The following is a 15,601-nucleotide window of genomic DNA, read 5'->3' as shown; positions in this document are numbered from 1 at the left end:
ATTAATAAAAGATGACTTGACATCCATCTGATACACTTTAAAATCTTTGTAAGCAACATAAGCAAGAAATAATCTAACAACTTCAATTGTAGCCACTAGAGCAAAAGTCTCCTCAAAATCAATTCCTTCCATCTGAGAATAACCCTTACAAACAAATCTTGCTTTATTCCTAACAACTTCACCTTGCTCATTTAACTTATTCTGAAACACCCATTTAGTTCCAATTACATTTTTATCCTTAGGTCCAAGAACAAGAATCCATGTATTATTATTTTCAATCTAGTTCAATTCTTCTTCCATTTCTTTAACCCATTTTTTTATCTTTGTATGCTTCATTAATATCCGTAGGTTTAATCTTAGAATTTAAGAAATACTCTTTAGCAATTCTTCTCCTAGTCATCACACCTCTATTCTTATCTCCTATAATCTAATTCTCAGAATTATTCAACCTTACATACTTGGGAGTCTTAGGATTTTCATGATTTTGAGACTCTTGAGCTCTTTCTTCTTCACTAGCACTTGTTCCTTATCCTTCATTCTCGGGCTTTTCCAAAACAATCTGAATTTGATTTTGGTTATGCACTTGCTTTCCTTTATTTGAACTCACCTCCTAATCATTTAAATCATATCTGCAAGATCTGATAAGTCTCTTATTGACTTCATAAACCTTAACATTATCACTTTCAGATTGACTATCTGGAAGAAGGTAAAGCGACAATGAAAAACCTGTTGGGAATGATTCTAAACATCTTGACTATTGTTACAAAGAACCTTGAGGAAATCTCTAAGGTCCTTGAAAGCTCCATCTCTCCCAAACCAGTGGTGGACCTTGACATTGATGAAGATGCTATCGAGACTGGGATCGGGGATTCTACTCCTAGTGGAGTGGCAAAGAGAACTAGGGTGAGCTTGAAGAAATCTATTGTGGTGTCTGCTAAGGAAATCCCTAATCTCATGGATAATATCAAAGAACTGTATGGGATTAGCAGTAACTTGGCTAATGCCCTGAGAAACATAAAATAGTTCCTTTTCTATGCTTTGTCTAGTTTGGCCGGTTGTTGCTGGTTTTTTGGGGCTTTTTTGCTGGTTTTTTCTAGTTGCTTTGATGGTTTTTCTTATGTATGTTCCTTTTGGTTTCTTAATGCTATTCTCTCATAAGGATCTTTTGTAAAAGGGTTTCAAGGCCCCTTCAAAACCTATTTTTACCTTAATCAAAAACTATCTTCCTCAATTTATTATTATAACATTGGTAGGCCTTGTTCTTAGTAGAATAACCAAGAAAAATTCCTTCATCACTTCTGGCATCAAACTTCCCTAGATCTTCATCTCTTTTGATATAGCATTTACTACCAAAAATTCTGAAATATCTAATTGTAGGAACATGACCAAACTATAACTCATGAGTCTTATCGATATAACCTTTCATATGCACTCGGATAAAGGTGTATACAATAGTACTCATAGCTTCTCTCCAATAGATATGCATAACATTTCCTTCAATCAGCATGGTTCTAGCAACTTTCTGAATTATTCTATTCTTCCTCTCCACAACACCATTTTGTTGAGGCATCTGCATGGCAGATAACTATCTCTTCACCCCATGTTCTTCACAAAATCCAATGAACTCAATGGAAGTAAATTCACCACCTTTGTTAGATCTTTGACATTCTTGCTTCAATCCAGTCTCAGTCTCAACCATAGCTTTGAAAATCATGAACTTCTTTGAGGCTTCATAATTCTCTCTTAAGAAAGTAACCCACATCATTCTTGAATAGTCATTAATCAACAACATGAAATACCTTTCACCCTACAAGCTTGTCACTCTACAAGGACCACATAAATTAGTATGCACAAGATCCAATATTCCATTAGAAGTAAATTGTTTTCGTTTGAAAGTAACTCTTTTCTTTTTCCCTAATTGATATTCTTTGCATACCGGATTAGAATGTTTTACCAACTCACTACTTGAGTATAACTTATCTTAACCATGCAATAAAAATTCACATAACACATCCTTCTATGCCATAACCAACTTTCATCAATCTGAGCAATCAAACAACTTTTACCACCAGCATTCAAGTGAAAGATATTACCTTTTAGTCTTTGTACCTGATGCAATCTCAATTTTGAAGCTACTCAAGATCTTACATTTTCCATTCTTCAATTGCAAATCATATCCCTTATCAACCATATGTCCAACACTCAAAAAATTATGTGTTAGACCTTCTACATATAAGATATCATCAGTGTTATGCTTGCCATCAAGAGAAATAGAACCTCTATCATGGATTATACCAACTTTGTCATCTCCAAATCTTACTACACCACCATCATACTTCTCCATACTCACAAACTTACTTTTGTCACCTATCATATGATGAGAGAAACCATTGTCAATTACCCATTCATCTTTCTCTTCAACTTTAGCAGCCAAATCTTTCACCTCATTAATGCAACTAGTAGAATTAGCAGTCACCAGATCATCTTCCTTGATAGCAATAAACACTCACTCATCTTTTGAATTTCCCTTATCAGATTCATCATCTATCGCACCTTCATCAGCAACATAATAACACTTCTTATAGTATTTAGGCTTATAGGGCTTCAATGGCTTCTTATAAACTCTTTCCAGACACCTTGAGGCAAAATGTCTTATCTTATTGCATGAAAAATATTTAAGAGGCAATTTCCCTTCATACTTACCTTCTCGTTTAGGCAATCTTTTGCCGACAAGTGATTCAAGCTCCTCAAGTTGTCTTTATTCATCTTCAAGATCTCTCATCTCCTTCTCATATCCAGATACCCTTGTATAGTAGCTTTGAATGCAGATTCAGAATTAGGAAGAGATTCATCAAACTCACTCAACTCAAAAGCCACAAGCTTTTCAATTAGCGTGTCTCTAGTCACATTTGTCCTAGTCTGGATCTCCTCAATAGTAGTAGCTTTGTTCTTGTAAGCAAGAGGCAAGGATCTCAGCACTTTAGCAAAAATCTCAAATTCTTCCAACACTCCACTACCACATCTGATATTCAATACAAGCTCAATCACTTTCTAAATAAAGGAGGTAATATTCTCATCTTTGCCCATTTTTAGCATCTCATACATTCCCTTCAAGCTCTACAACTTAGAAACTTTGACATGGTTGTCACCTTCATACAAAGTCTCTATATTCTTCCAGATATCATGAGTAGTCTACAAATCCATCACATTAGTCATCTCATAATCATACAAGGCACTCAACAATGCTTCCTTAGCTCTAATATTGAATCCATCTTCCTTTATCTCATCCAGAGTATTAGGACCATTCAGAGGAGCATTATACACATTCTTAGTAATCTTCCAATAATCTTCACCGATGCATCTCAAGTGACATTCCAACTAGTTCTTCTAGAGAGTGTAGTTTGTTCCATCAAATCTCAAACTATCCTTCTTGAAAGCAAAGGTTACCATACCGAATCACCTCAAGTGGTTAAGCTTCTTCTAGAGTTTCTAGCTCTAATACCAATTGTTGGCAACAATGCAGCAAACTACGAGGGGGGGGTGAATCAGTTTTCTCACAAACTTAACTAAACTCAAACACAATTTCAAAACTGATAATTAACAATGAAAGCACAATTCAACACCACATCAATAACACACATAACACCAATATTTTTGACGTGGAAAACCGGGTTAAGGGAAAAACCACGGTGGGAACCTACCCACAATGAGATAATACCCTATTAGGAGTAATGAAATATTACAATGGGGAATACACATGCATTCAAGCACACTTCCTAGAGATCGCTACTCAAATCACATAAAAAGAAGGGCTACAACCCTTGGGAAGGGTCACTGCCTTACAAAGACATTCAGATTACATCTGAAATATCATGAACTGATAAAATAGCATCTCCTCATGCCTAGTTACAGTTTTGGTTGAGCACACAACACAAACTCTTCTCTTTCACACTTCTTCACACTTCTTCAAACTTCTCCTCTGCTATTGAAATATCAAATCATTTTTCGCACATGTAGACGCATCTCTCACATGATTATTATATATATTTATACAAATCATCAACCTATATTTCAAGGTTGGCTCAACACTCATCACAAATTACAAGAATATAACCTTACACACTACAACATTACATGCAGACCAAAACAATGTTGGCTAAGACATAATATTGACCTAAACCAGCACCTCAAACACGCAACACCTTCAACAATTATGCCTCAAACATCCACAACATGCTACAATAATCATGAATGTCGCATAACATGAAGAACACCACGGGATCAAGAAAATGATCAATAACATGCACAATGATCAATGTGAACCATCAACACATATAGAACACAATCTTTAAACATTTACAAGCATCATGAATTACCATAGAAATAATTGCAACATCACCACATGCTATAATATCCATCATCATTATACCGAACCTCAAGAACATTGGCTCTATTGACTGACAAATTGAAAGATTCACTTACGGACCTCCAAATCATGAACCATCTCAATTGAATACACACATGAATGTCCCAAACACTCTTCCAAATCCACAAACAAATAAATTGCAATTCTGGAGCAATACGAAGAAAATCCTAAACATTGATCAACACAAACAATTGAATGCAAACCTCAATACCATATCTCATAACTCAATCAAAAAAACATGTGAACCATTGAAACTTTAGTTGAAGCAACTAGAGATACTTATCTTAGAACTCTTTAATCTAGAATTACTCATCTGCAACACACTGGCCAAACCAACTCATTCAATCTGACTACAACACTGGAACACACATAGGAATATGTTGACATCAATGCCAACACATCATTCCAGTAAACTTCTCAATAATATCCAACACTACCTCCTATGAACTAATTTTCTGAATGATTCAACTTTACATACCTGGGAGTCTTAGGATTTTCTTGAATTTCAGACTCTTGATTTCTCTCTTCTGCTTTTGCACTAGTTCCTTCACCTTGATTCTTTAGATTCACTGGAACAATCTAAACTTGATTCTAGGTTTGCAATTGCTTTCCTTTATTTGCATTGTTATTTTGATCATCTAAATCATATCCACAAGATCTAATTTGACTATCATTGTCTTCATCAACCCTTGCATTAGCACTCTCAACTAGCTTTTTCAATCTCTTCTTATAAGACCGATAGGCCTTTCCTTTTATTAGAATAGCCAAGAAATATTCCTTCATCAAATCTAGCATCAAACTTTCCTAGATATTCATCTCTTCTGATATAACATTTATTTTGAAAGATTCTAAAATATTTAATAGTAGGAGCATGACCAAACTATAATTCATAAGGGTTCTTACTGGTATCACCTTTGACATGCACCTGGTTAAGAATGTAAATAGCAGTACTCACAACTTCTCTCCAATAAACATGTGAAACATTCTCTTCATCATCATTGTCCTTGCAACTTCTAGAATAGTTTTGGTGTTTCTTTCCACAACTCCATTTTGCTGAGGGGTTCTCGAAGTAGACAATTGTCTTCTTATCCCATGCTCTTCACAGAATGCATTTGTTATCCTCATTTTTAGCGTTAGCAAAAAATGAGGGTACCCCACAAATTTTGGCTCATTTGTGGTTTTTCCTACTCTATGGTTCACTTTACGAGATATTTTTGTCATCCTAAGTGCCTTTTTCCCATGGTTTACACTTATTCACTTTTATGTGAAGTCTAGGTGTAAATCGGGATTACGAACCTGATTTACACTAAGTTAAGCAGTTTAAGTGTAAATCGGGTTCATAGACCCGATTTAGATCTCTTTTGGCTCTTTTCACCTTTTAGGTGTAATTCAGGTTCATAAACCCAATTTACACCTCATAGGTGCAAATCAGGTTTATAAACCCGAATTGCACTCATTTATTGTACTTTGAGTTATTGGTGGCTCATTTGGAGAATTGGTTTAGGAGTCTTTTACCTCAGTTTTTAAGACTTACTTATCTCTTTTTACCCTCATTTTAATCTCTCTCAAGTTGATTTCATGTCTGGAGGGAGAATAAATTGATCATACATTTCGGGTATGTATCTATTTTTCCCTCTTGTTAGGGTTTTAGAAACCCTTTTTGTTTTTCCTTATTTTTATTTTCATATGCATTTCACTGGTTTTTATTACCAGATTTTTCGCTTGAATTATATGATCTTAAATTATTTCAATTATTTTTTTTTATTTTCCTTTTTGGTGTCATGGTGGGGCTGTAGGCCCGACACGCACCACTGAGTGGTTCGTAGCAGGTCTACGACCTTGCCACGACCTCACCTTTCTTTCATGTTATACTGAATGTTATTAACTATATTATGGTGTGGGTGGGACCGTCGGGCCATCACACACTACAATGTGGTGTGTGGCAAGTCAACGACTTCAACCACACATTGTTCCCTTGCATTTCATTGTGGTATTGGCGAGATCGTAGGCCCTCTATACACCACGATGTGGTGTTGGCAGGTCTGCGACCTTGACCAACACATGTTTTACCCTTGTTTTTATAGTGATCATTCATGGTGTTTGGTAGGACCATAGGCCCGCCATACACCGTAAACAGTGTATGGTGGGTCTATGACCCCGCCCGACACCATTTTCTTGTATGTTATGGTATACGGCAGGGTTATAAATCCACCCTCAACCGTTTCTTTTGATCTTCCTTTTTGTTGTTCGGCGGGTTTATGAACCCGACCGACACCTCTACCATGTTATTTCTATATGTGTAATTTGGGTTTATAAACCCAAATTACACCTATTTTTGGTTTTTCCAAATGTAATTAGAACTTTGAAAACCCTAATTATGTATTTTGACCCACTCTTTTGTAAATAAATTTTTTGAAATTATTTATTCGAAATTCATTTATTGCACACACGTAAATGGTGATTTTTCATCCAATTTACCATGGATATATTAATTTGTTGAAAAGGGGTTTTTGGAAAACTGAATTGTCTCAAATGCACTATTTTCATAATTTGTTCAAGTCATATGAACAAAAGTGAATTGATCCAATATATTATTATAATGTTAATGATTGTGTTTTTATCTTTGTATTATTATTATATCAATGACAATGGTTTCTCCAAACAAAAGAGGGATGAAATTTAAGAAGCAGGACCCACATTCCGTTCTTCCACCTTCTTCAGTTACTTCTAATATTGATCACATTAGAGACACAGAGATAGGTCATGTTGATCTAGAAGAATTTCATAAAAGAATCAAGAAACTACCTTCATATCATGACATGGAAGCTATTATCAATAGCGGAATCCGCATACTAGCATATTTTCCCATGTTGGCTCGAGATCTTGAATTTGTAATGCTAGTGGCAAAACAATTTCATCCAAATAGCAGAAGTATGAAGGATGAATCCGAGAAGAAATTGATTAGGCTTGATGAATAATTATTTGATTAAGTCATCAAGTGTCCCGGTATTTAGAAGTATACTGATATTAAAATGCAGTTAGTTATAGCCTACTTTGATAGAAATTTAGATAAGTATAGGCATAATATGAATGACAATTGGCTTAAAACCCCAAGACCTACTATTGCAAGATGGCTAGAGACTCTTCCCAGAAGTGACTTCATTGAAGAGGTCAATGATTTGATAACTCTTTTAAGTAGAGTTAAAGGACTTCCTACTTCTAATACTTTCTATAAATGGATGTATTAGTATATTCATGTGATCAGAAAAAAACAAGGAGGAGATATTTTGGAGAAAACATATCAGTGATGTCATCTGTGAACAGGTCACCAAGGTTCCTACTACACTTAAGTTCTATATGACTTCTTACTTGGTGTACATTATGGCTTCAATGAGATATTTTCCTGGATTATCTACTATTGGTGATAGGAGACAAATTGAGGTACACAAATATTATTCCCATTTGATTCTTCAAGAAAGTCATAATCATTTATGAAGAGTGAATGATACTTTCTTTGTTAATTATATGGTTATGTTGAATAAGCGAGTGGTGTATCATGCAAGGAAAGTAGTGAATCAATATGGATGCATGTTCCTTTAGTTTCCAACCTTTACATATATCAGGGTGTGATGTTTCAATGGTGAGTCCTTCATACTTCCTAGATATCCTTCTGACAAGATTTTACTAATGGAGTTATCTCGTCAGATGAATGTTATACATGAGGGCCAATCAGGTTCTCATAAGATAGGCTTGAAATTTTCTCTTTCAATTGGAAGGTATTCTATCAATTTCATCTTTAAGGCCAAGGCAATGGAGGAGGAGAAGAGAAGAGTGACCATGAGGTTCTTTAAGGCTAGAAAGGACTTTGATTATAGAGGAATGAGAAACAAACTGAATAAGGTGTATGTACATGTGCATCAGACTAAAAATGTTTGGGTTGATTATAGGTCCAAGCATGATGTGAGAAAACTTGATTATTGTCGGCTGACAATTGAACAGATTGGGGACTTTGGTCTTACCGATGTTGCTGAAGATTTAGAGGAAGATGGTGATATCTTGGATCCAACATATGAGAATTACAAGGTTTATTCTACTCCTTTGTCTCTCATCCAGTGCTTGCAAAAGGAGTGCACTTCCATCAAGGCACGTTTTCAGAGTATTCTTACGAATACTAATGTTTGGTTATCTTTTCATGGTGTTCCTTTAAAACCTTTCTCTTATGCTTCTGATGATGACAATATTGTCCCAATGGGAAAGAGATCAGAGATTAGAACCAAGAACAAATAGGATCCTGCTACTCTGACAAAGGCTCCTAAGTTGAAATTTATGATTGGGTCAAAGAAAGGTAAAACTCAAGGAGAACCTTCAAGTTATAATGTTCGGGAAGTATCAAAGTTAGAGGTATCAAATAAACAAGAGGAGGACAATCATCCTGATAAAGAATTAATTCATGGATAGGAGGATGAGAAAGAACAAAATGAATTGGATGTAGAAGAGATGCCATGAGTAGAAGAATCCTTACTTCAGGTATCTTCCCCTTCATCTATGTTGCAAGTTCTTGTTTCTACTTATAAGCCTGAACCTCCAATTGTCACATGTATTTCCTCTTCAAATTTTATTCATGTATCTTCCACTAGTGCTAGTGAGTCTTCCCTAGGTACACCTTGTGACAATATTAAGAATGTATTTTTTGATTTTCCCTTATTGTCTGAAGTATCTACAATCATGATGGATGATTTTGATAAATTTGTGAATGAAGCAATCCCTAGATACAATGAATCATCCCTTGAGAATCCTTCTCATGTTATTATCATGACCTCTCCTATAGTAACCACTACCATTTAAGATTCTATCAATCCCTCTCAGGAGATGGTAGTTGGTGAGGATGATGATACGACTTTACCTCCTTGGTTAATTTCAAATGCACCTACAACAAAAAAATAAGTTATTTCTTCTGAAGACTTTGATTTTGAAGCTAGCTTGTTCATGTGAAGTCCAAGATGGTCGAGAAAGCTAAAACTTTGTCAAGGGTAAAATTTGATAAGAATAAGAATAAGTATGTTGAGATTGCTATTCCTCCTCAAGATTCTATCATTGGATAGGTCCAAGACTCATATTATACCATTCAAAGGATTGATCTGGGTAAGAAAACTCGTGATTTTGTGGCATAGGATGCTCAGTCTGCCTTGGAGGCTTTAGTTTCCAATTATGATGAGTATAAGGTCAAGAAAGATCAGCTTAAGGCACGAATTGAGCAACTCGCCTCAATTCTTATCAAAGTGACAAAGTCTTAAGAAGTTGTTGAACTAGTTGTGACTTCTTTGGATGACCAAGTTGTTAAGAGAGATGAGAAGGGCACATCAAGAAGAAGAGTCATAGGAGAATGGATGTATTGAATGCTAAGGTAAGGTACACGGCTCCTGAGTTCAGCTTGCACCATTTTCAACAACCTTGATGTTGTAAGGATAGAGGTGGACAATAATATAGGAATTTTCTCCCATGAACTTGAAACACAAGAAAAGGATTTTGAAGCCTGGTTGAAGTTTGAAGATTATGATCCTGATGACCTCATCCAAAATGGTTTCATTCGTTCATAGTGCATGTACATCGAGAAGCAAGAAGCTTTGGAGGATTGGATGAATGTTCTTGAGCGCCTCGTTAAGGATATGAGTAAGGTGCAAAAAGAATGTGTTGGCAATGTTGCATTATAACAGACAATGAAAGATTGTTGGCATTTCATAAGGATATTGAGAAGGTTGTTGATGATTATGGATATAACTGATTAAAGCTTTTTTACTATCTTGATATTATTATTTTTTCATTGATGTCAAGAAATTGATTTTCTAATTCAGTATGATGTTGCCATATCTTGAGAAGTATGATATGAAGATTATAAAGATGTCGGTAAAAGACACAGGAAAGAATATGATAAATAAGGGGATGAATAAGGTATTCAATGGGCAACTACTATCGAGTCAGAAAATGATGAGATCATGATGTTTTAGATTGTTTTAACATCATACATATGTTGTAAATTGTATAGGTTAATACTATACTATGTTATCAAGCAAAGAACCTAGTCGGTAAACCCTAAGGTTATCGCTATCGATTAATGAAGGCGGAATGTCTACCGAGTGAAGTTTAGTATTCATCGAGTTGTTACCGAGTTGTAACCGAGCTATAACATAATGCATTAAATGTTTACATACGGTATTTAATGAAGGAAGCTAATGAGTTGGAGCGGATTAAATGATTGGTAAGCCATGAATGAAGTTTGTTAATGAATCAAAGGCAATGGAAAGTTGACATGAAGATCTACAGCTCAGATTGAACCGCAATACCCTGGCACAAGTTCCAAGACTATTATGCAAGTTCCAAGGCGAGGTAAAACATTTTCAAATCAAAAGATGCATTGAACCTAGACAAGATTGAAGATCTGATGGCTATGATTGATCATGGGAAATGTGATCAAGGAGATTAAGCGGTTACCTAATTGTTTATAAATAGGAAACTGTTGATAAACAATGCGTGCGGGCAAGTGTATGCACAGGGATGCTACATAGTGATTACCGAGCATAGAAGCTTGAAGACCTATTTTGAATAACAGAGTATAGAAGCCCAGCAGATAGACAAGATTAGTTCTATGTCTAGATTGTATTGAACAAATAAGAATCTACTTTAGCATTTTAGATGTGAAGTTGCAGATAGATTTTATTACTGTTATTTTGTGAAAGTGATAGAAAATCTCTTAACCGAGTGGACTTAACAGTCTTATATGTAAACCCTCTAGCAAGGTGACATTTTGATTGAGTGTTTGAAATCCTTTAACAAGGTCACTTCTAACAAAGTGAAGATCCTAACAGATCTGAGGGAAATCCCTTAACCGGGTCACATCTAGCAATGTGTTTGTAATCTTTAACAGGATTTGCTTTTAACCAAGCATACTCTAGGAGAGTATATTTCTTAGTGGGTCCGAAATCCCATAGTGGTTTTTCCCTATTTGGGTTTCCATGTTAAATTTGGTGTTATGAGGTTTATGATGTTCATATGCTTTTGAGTTTGCATGTTTAACAGTTTTGGTTATATTACTGATATATATGTTATCGAGATTGAAACTGATGTTTTTATGGAAGATTAAGTTTGTATGATTCACACCCCCCCCTCTCATCTTGTTGGCTATTGGATCTATACTTATATTAAGTATCAGAACTATCAGAATGTGTCGATAAGAAAACAGAGATTGTTGCCAAAATCTCTGAAATCTCATTTGCTTTGATTGAAAAAAATGAATGGGTGATCAATGAAGATGAAATCGTCAAATATTTTAGCTTACTCTTGACTGTTGAAGTTGATAGGGAAGACTTCTCTTTGTCCTCCATTGATAAATTACTTGATCTTCAATTAATTCTGGATTTTCTTGATTTACTTTTAAAGAAACATAGGAAGTGTTGTACTGATTTGAAGATTCTATCACAAGGGTCAAAGTCATCACCAGGAACACCTTGAGACCTAATAGAATTCAAATGAAGAATGCTTTGCAGAAGATCGAGGAGTTCCAAAAGCAAGATTTAGATCAAGGGAATGACACTCAGTCATTTTTGTGTTTTTCCAGTGGCATTTTCTTATGTCTATTGACACCTCAAGTGTCATTTTATAACTACACCTGTTGAGTGCTCAAGTCCTAAGTCAAATAAAACTCTTCTTTTGACTTAATCATAGAATTAGTTATAATTTCCTATTTTCATGTTGCACCCCTCTACTATATATATGAGGCTTATTATTTTTATAAAAATATTTTTTCATCTTTGTTTATGCAACAAAACTCTACCAAAGTGAAAATAAAATTGAGACTTGGTCTTCATTTTGTAAATTTGCAATTTAATCAAGAAAGAGATAATCTTGGCATTCAAACTTTGTTTTGAGTTCAATCTTTTATATGATATGAATGTTCTTATGTCATTGGTGTCATATGTTCTTGAATAATTAAAATTGGATATAGTCTTGGTGTTGAAAATTGAAAAGTATTTTGAGTCTTTACAAGTAATCTTTGAGTTACTTTGAAGTTTCAATAATTTGAAATTGGTTAAGGGGATAATTGCTTTAGGTCTTTGAGCTTTTACAAATTATCTCTAAAAAGTATATTTAGAAGATATAAATTAATTTGTGCTATACGAACAATCTAGTTAGAGTAGAATATCTTTCAATATATTCGTGAGTCTTTGAGCTAACAATATATTTGGGTTACAATGGTTGATAGGAATTTTGGTACATTGAAAGAATCTTTGTGTTCCTAAGTGTGCTAACTCCCATCCCTAAGTCATTTTCAAAAAAAGGGAAGTAACGGAAGAATTTTTTCTTTCATGGACACTTTACTTTCTAAGTAAATTAGTTAATATTCATGCAAGTTTTAAGTCGTTTAGAGAGAAAATCTATTCTGAAAAAGAGAATTAGATATAACTAGTTTTGAAAGAATAGGATTAAGTTGTTATTGTACATTGGATTAGTGTAAAGTTATCAAGTAGGAAAAATAGAAAGCAATTATAGTAGAAAGGGGGAGCCTTCCCTTATAATTAGGAGGGGCTATATCTTGCCTTATGAAAGATATCATCCTGTGTGTTGTCATGAAACACACATTTTGTGAACCTTCATCAGTTTACAAAATTTTCACCCAACAACATTAAACTCACTGGAAATGAATTCACCACCTCTGTCAAATCTCGAACACTTCATCTTCAAACCTGACTCAGTCTCAACCATATCTTTGAAAAATTTGAACTTCTCTAAAGCTTCAAACTTCTCCCTCAAGAAAGCAACCCACATCATCCTTGAATAGCCATCAATGAGCAACATGAAATATATGTCTCTTTGAAAGCTACTAACTCTAGAAGATCCACACAAGTCAAAATGTACAAGATCTAATAATCTATTTGAAAAATGCTTCTTACTCTTGAAAGATATTCTGGTTTGCTTCCCTAACCGATATTCCTTGCACATAGGGTTAGTAGGTATCATCAACTTAGGAAGATCTCTTACTACCTGAGTATAACTTATCTTAACAATGTTATCAAAATTCACATGACACATCCTTCTATTCATAACCAACTTTCATCAATTTGAGCAATCAAATGTCTTTTATCGGAACTATTCAAGTGAAAGATATTACCTTCATTCTTCGTACCTAGTGCAATATCTATTTCGAAGCTACCCAATATTCTACGTGTCATTGTTGAACTAAAGATCATAACCCTTGTCAACCATCAATCCAACACTCAAAATATTATGCTTTAGACCTTCCACATACAAGACATCATTAGTATTGTTCTTGCCACCAAGAGAAATAGAACCTCTCCCATGGATTATATTGGCTTTATCATCTCCAAACTTCACCAATCTACCTTCATACTTTTCCATTCTCACAAATTTACTCTTATCACCTGTCATATGATGACAGCATTCATTGTCTATCACCCATTCATCTTTCTCCTCAACTTATGCAGTCAAATCTCTTTCCACATTCATGCAACTAGCAGAATCAATAGGTATTGGATCATCTTCCTTGATAGCAATAAACACCCATTCATTATCACTCATATTTCCTTTATCCAATTCATTATATGACACAACTTCATGAGCAACATAATAACATCTCTTTTGAAATCTAGGCTTGAAAGTCTATCTAGGAACTCTTTCAAAACACCTTGAGAAAAAATTTCCTATCTTATTACATGAAAAGCATTTAAGAGGCAACTTTCCTTCATACTTATCAGCTCCTTTAGGAAATAGTTTGGCAATTAACACTTCAAGATCCTCAAGCTCTCACTCTTCTTCTTCTCCTTCATTTCTTTCTCATATCTTGATAGCCTCCTTGAAGAACTTTCTCCAGGATCACATCTCTACTTGTCCTTTCTAGAAATAGTAGATTTGAATGCAGATTTTGTCTTAGGAAGGGAATCACCAAACTCACTTAATTCAAAGGTTGATAACCTACCAATCAACATGTCTATGGTCACATCAGTCATGGTCTAGATCTCCTCAATAGTAGCAACTTTATGTATGTAGGATGCAGGTAAAGACTTGGGCACTTTAGCAACAATCTTTTATTCTTCCAACTTTCCATCGGCACATCTTATATTGTATACTAATTCATTCACCTTTTGCATAAAAGAAGTGATGTTCTCATCTTCACCCTGTAATCTTATATTGGGCACTTTAGCAACAATCTTTTATTCTTCCAACTTTCCATCGGCACATCTTATATTGTATACTAATTCATTCACCTTTTGCATAAAAGAAGTGATGTTCTCATCTTCACCATCGGCAACTTTCCTTCATACTTATCAGCTCCTTTAGGAAATAGTTTGGCAATTAACACTTCAAGGTCCTCAAGCTCTCGCTCTTCTTCTTCTCCTTCATTTCTTTCTCATATCTTGATAGCCTCCTTGAAGAACTTTCTCCAGGATCATATCTCTACTTGTCCTTTCTAGAAATAGTAGATTTGAATGCAGATTTTGTCTTAGGAAGGGAATCACCAAACTCACTTAATTCAAAGGTTGATAACCTACCAATCAACATGTCTATGGTCACATCAGTCATGGTCTGGATCTCCTCAATAGTAGCAACTTTATGTATGTAGGATGCAGGTAAAGACTTGGGCACTTTAGCAACAATCTTTTATTCTTCCAACTTTCCATCGGCACATCTTATATTGTATACTAATTCATTCACCTTTTGCATAAAAGAAGTGATGTTCTCATCTTCACCCTGTAATCTTATATTGGGCACTTTAGCAACAATCTTTTATTCTTCCAACTTTCCATCGGCACATCTTATATTGTATACTAATTCATTCACCTTTTGCATAAAAGAAGTGATGTTCTCATCTTCACCATCGGCAACTTTCCTTCATACTTATCAGCTCCTTTAGGAAATAGTTTGGCAATTAACACTTCAAGGTCCTCAAGCTCTCGCTCTTCTTCTTCTCCTTCATTTCTTTCTCATATCTTGATAGCCTCCTTGAAGAACTTTCTCCAAGATCATATCTCTACTTGTCCTTTCTAGAAATAGTAGATTTGAATGCAGATTTTGTCTTAGGAAGGGAATCACCAAACTCACTTAATTCAAAGGTTGATAACCTACCAATCAACATGTCTATGGTCACATCAGTCATGGTCTGGA

This window comes from Cryptomeria japonica, chromosome 3 (genome assembly GCF_030272615.1).
Source record: "Cryptomeria japonica chromosome 3, Sugi_1.0, whole genome shotgun sequence".
Classification (NCBI taxonomy): domain Eukaryota; kingdom Viridiplantae; phylum Streptophyta; class Pinopsida; order Cupressales; family Cupressaceae; genus Cryptomeria; species Cryptomeria japonica.
This window is presented reverse-complemented; position numbering follows the sequence as displayed.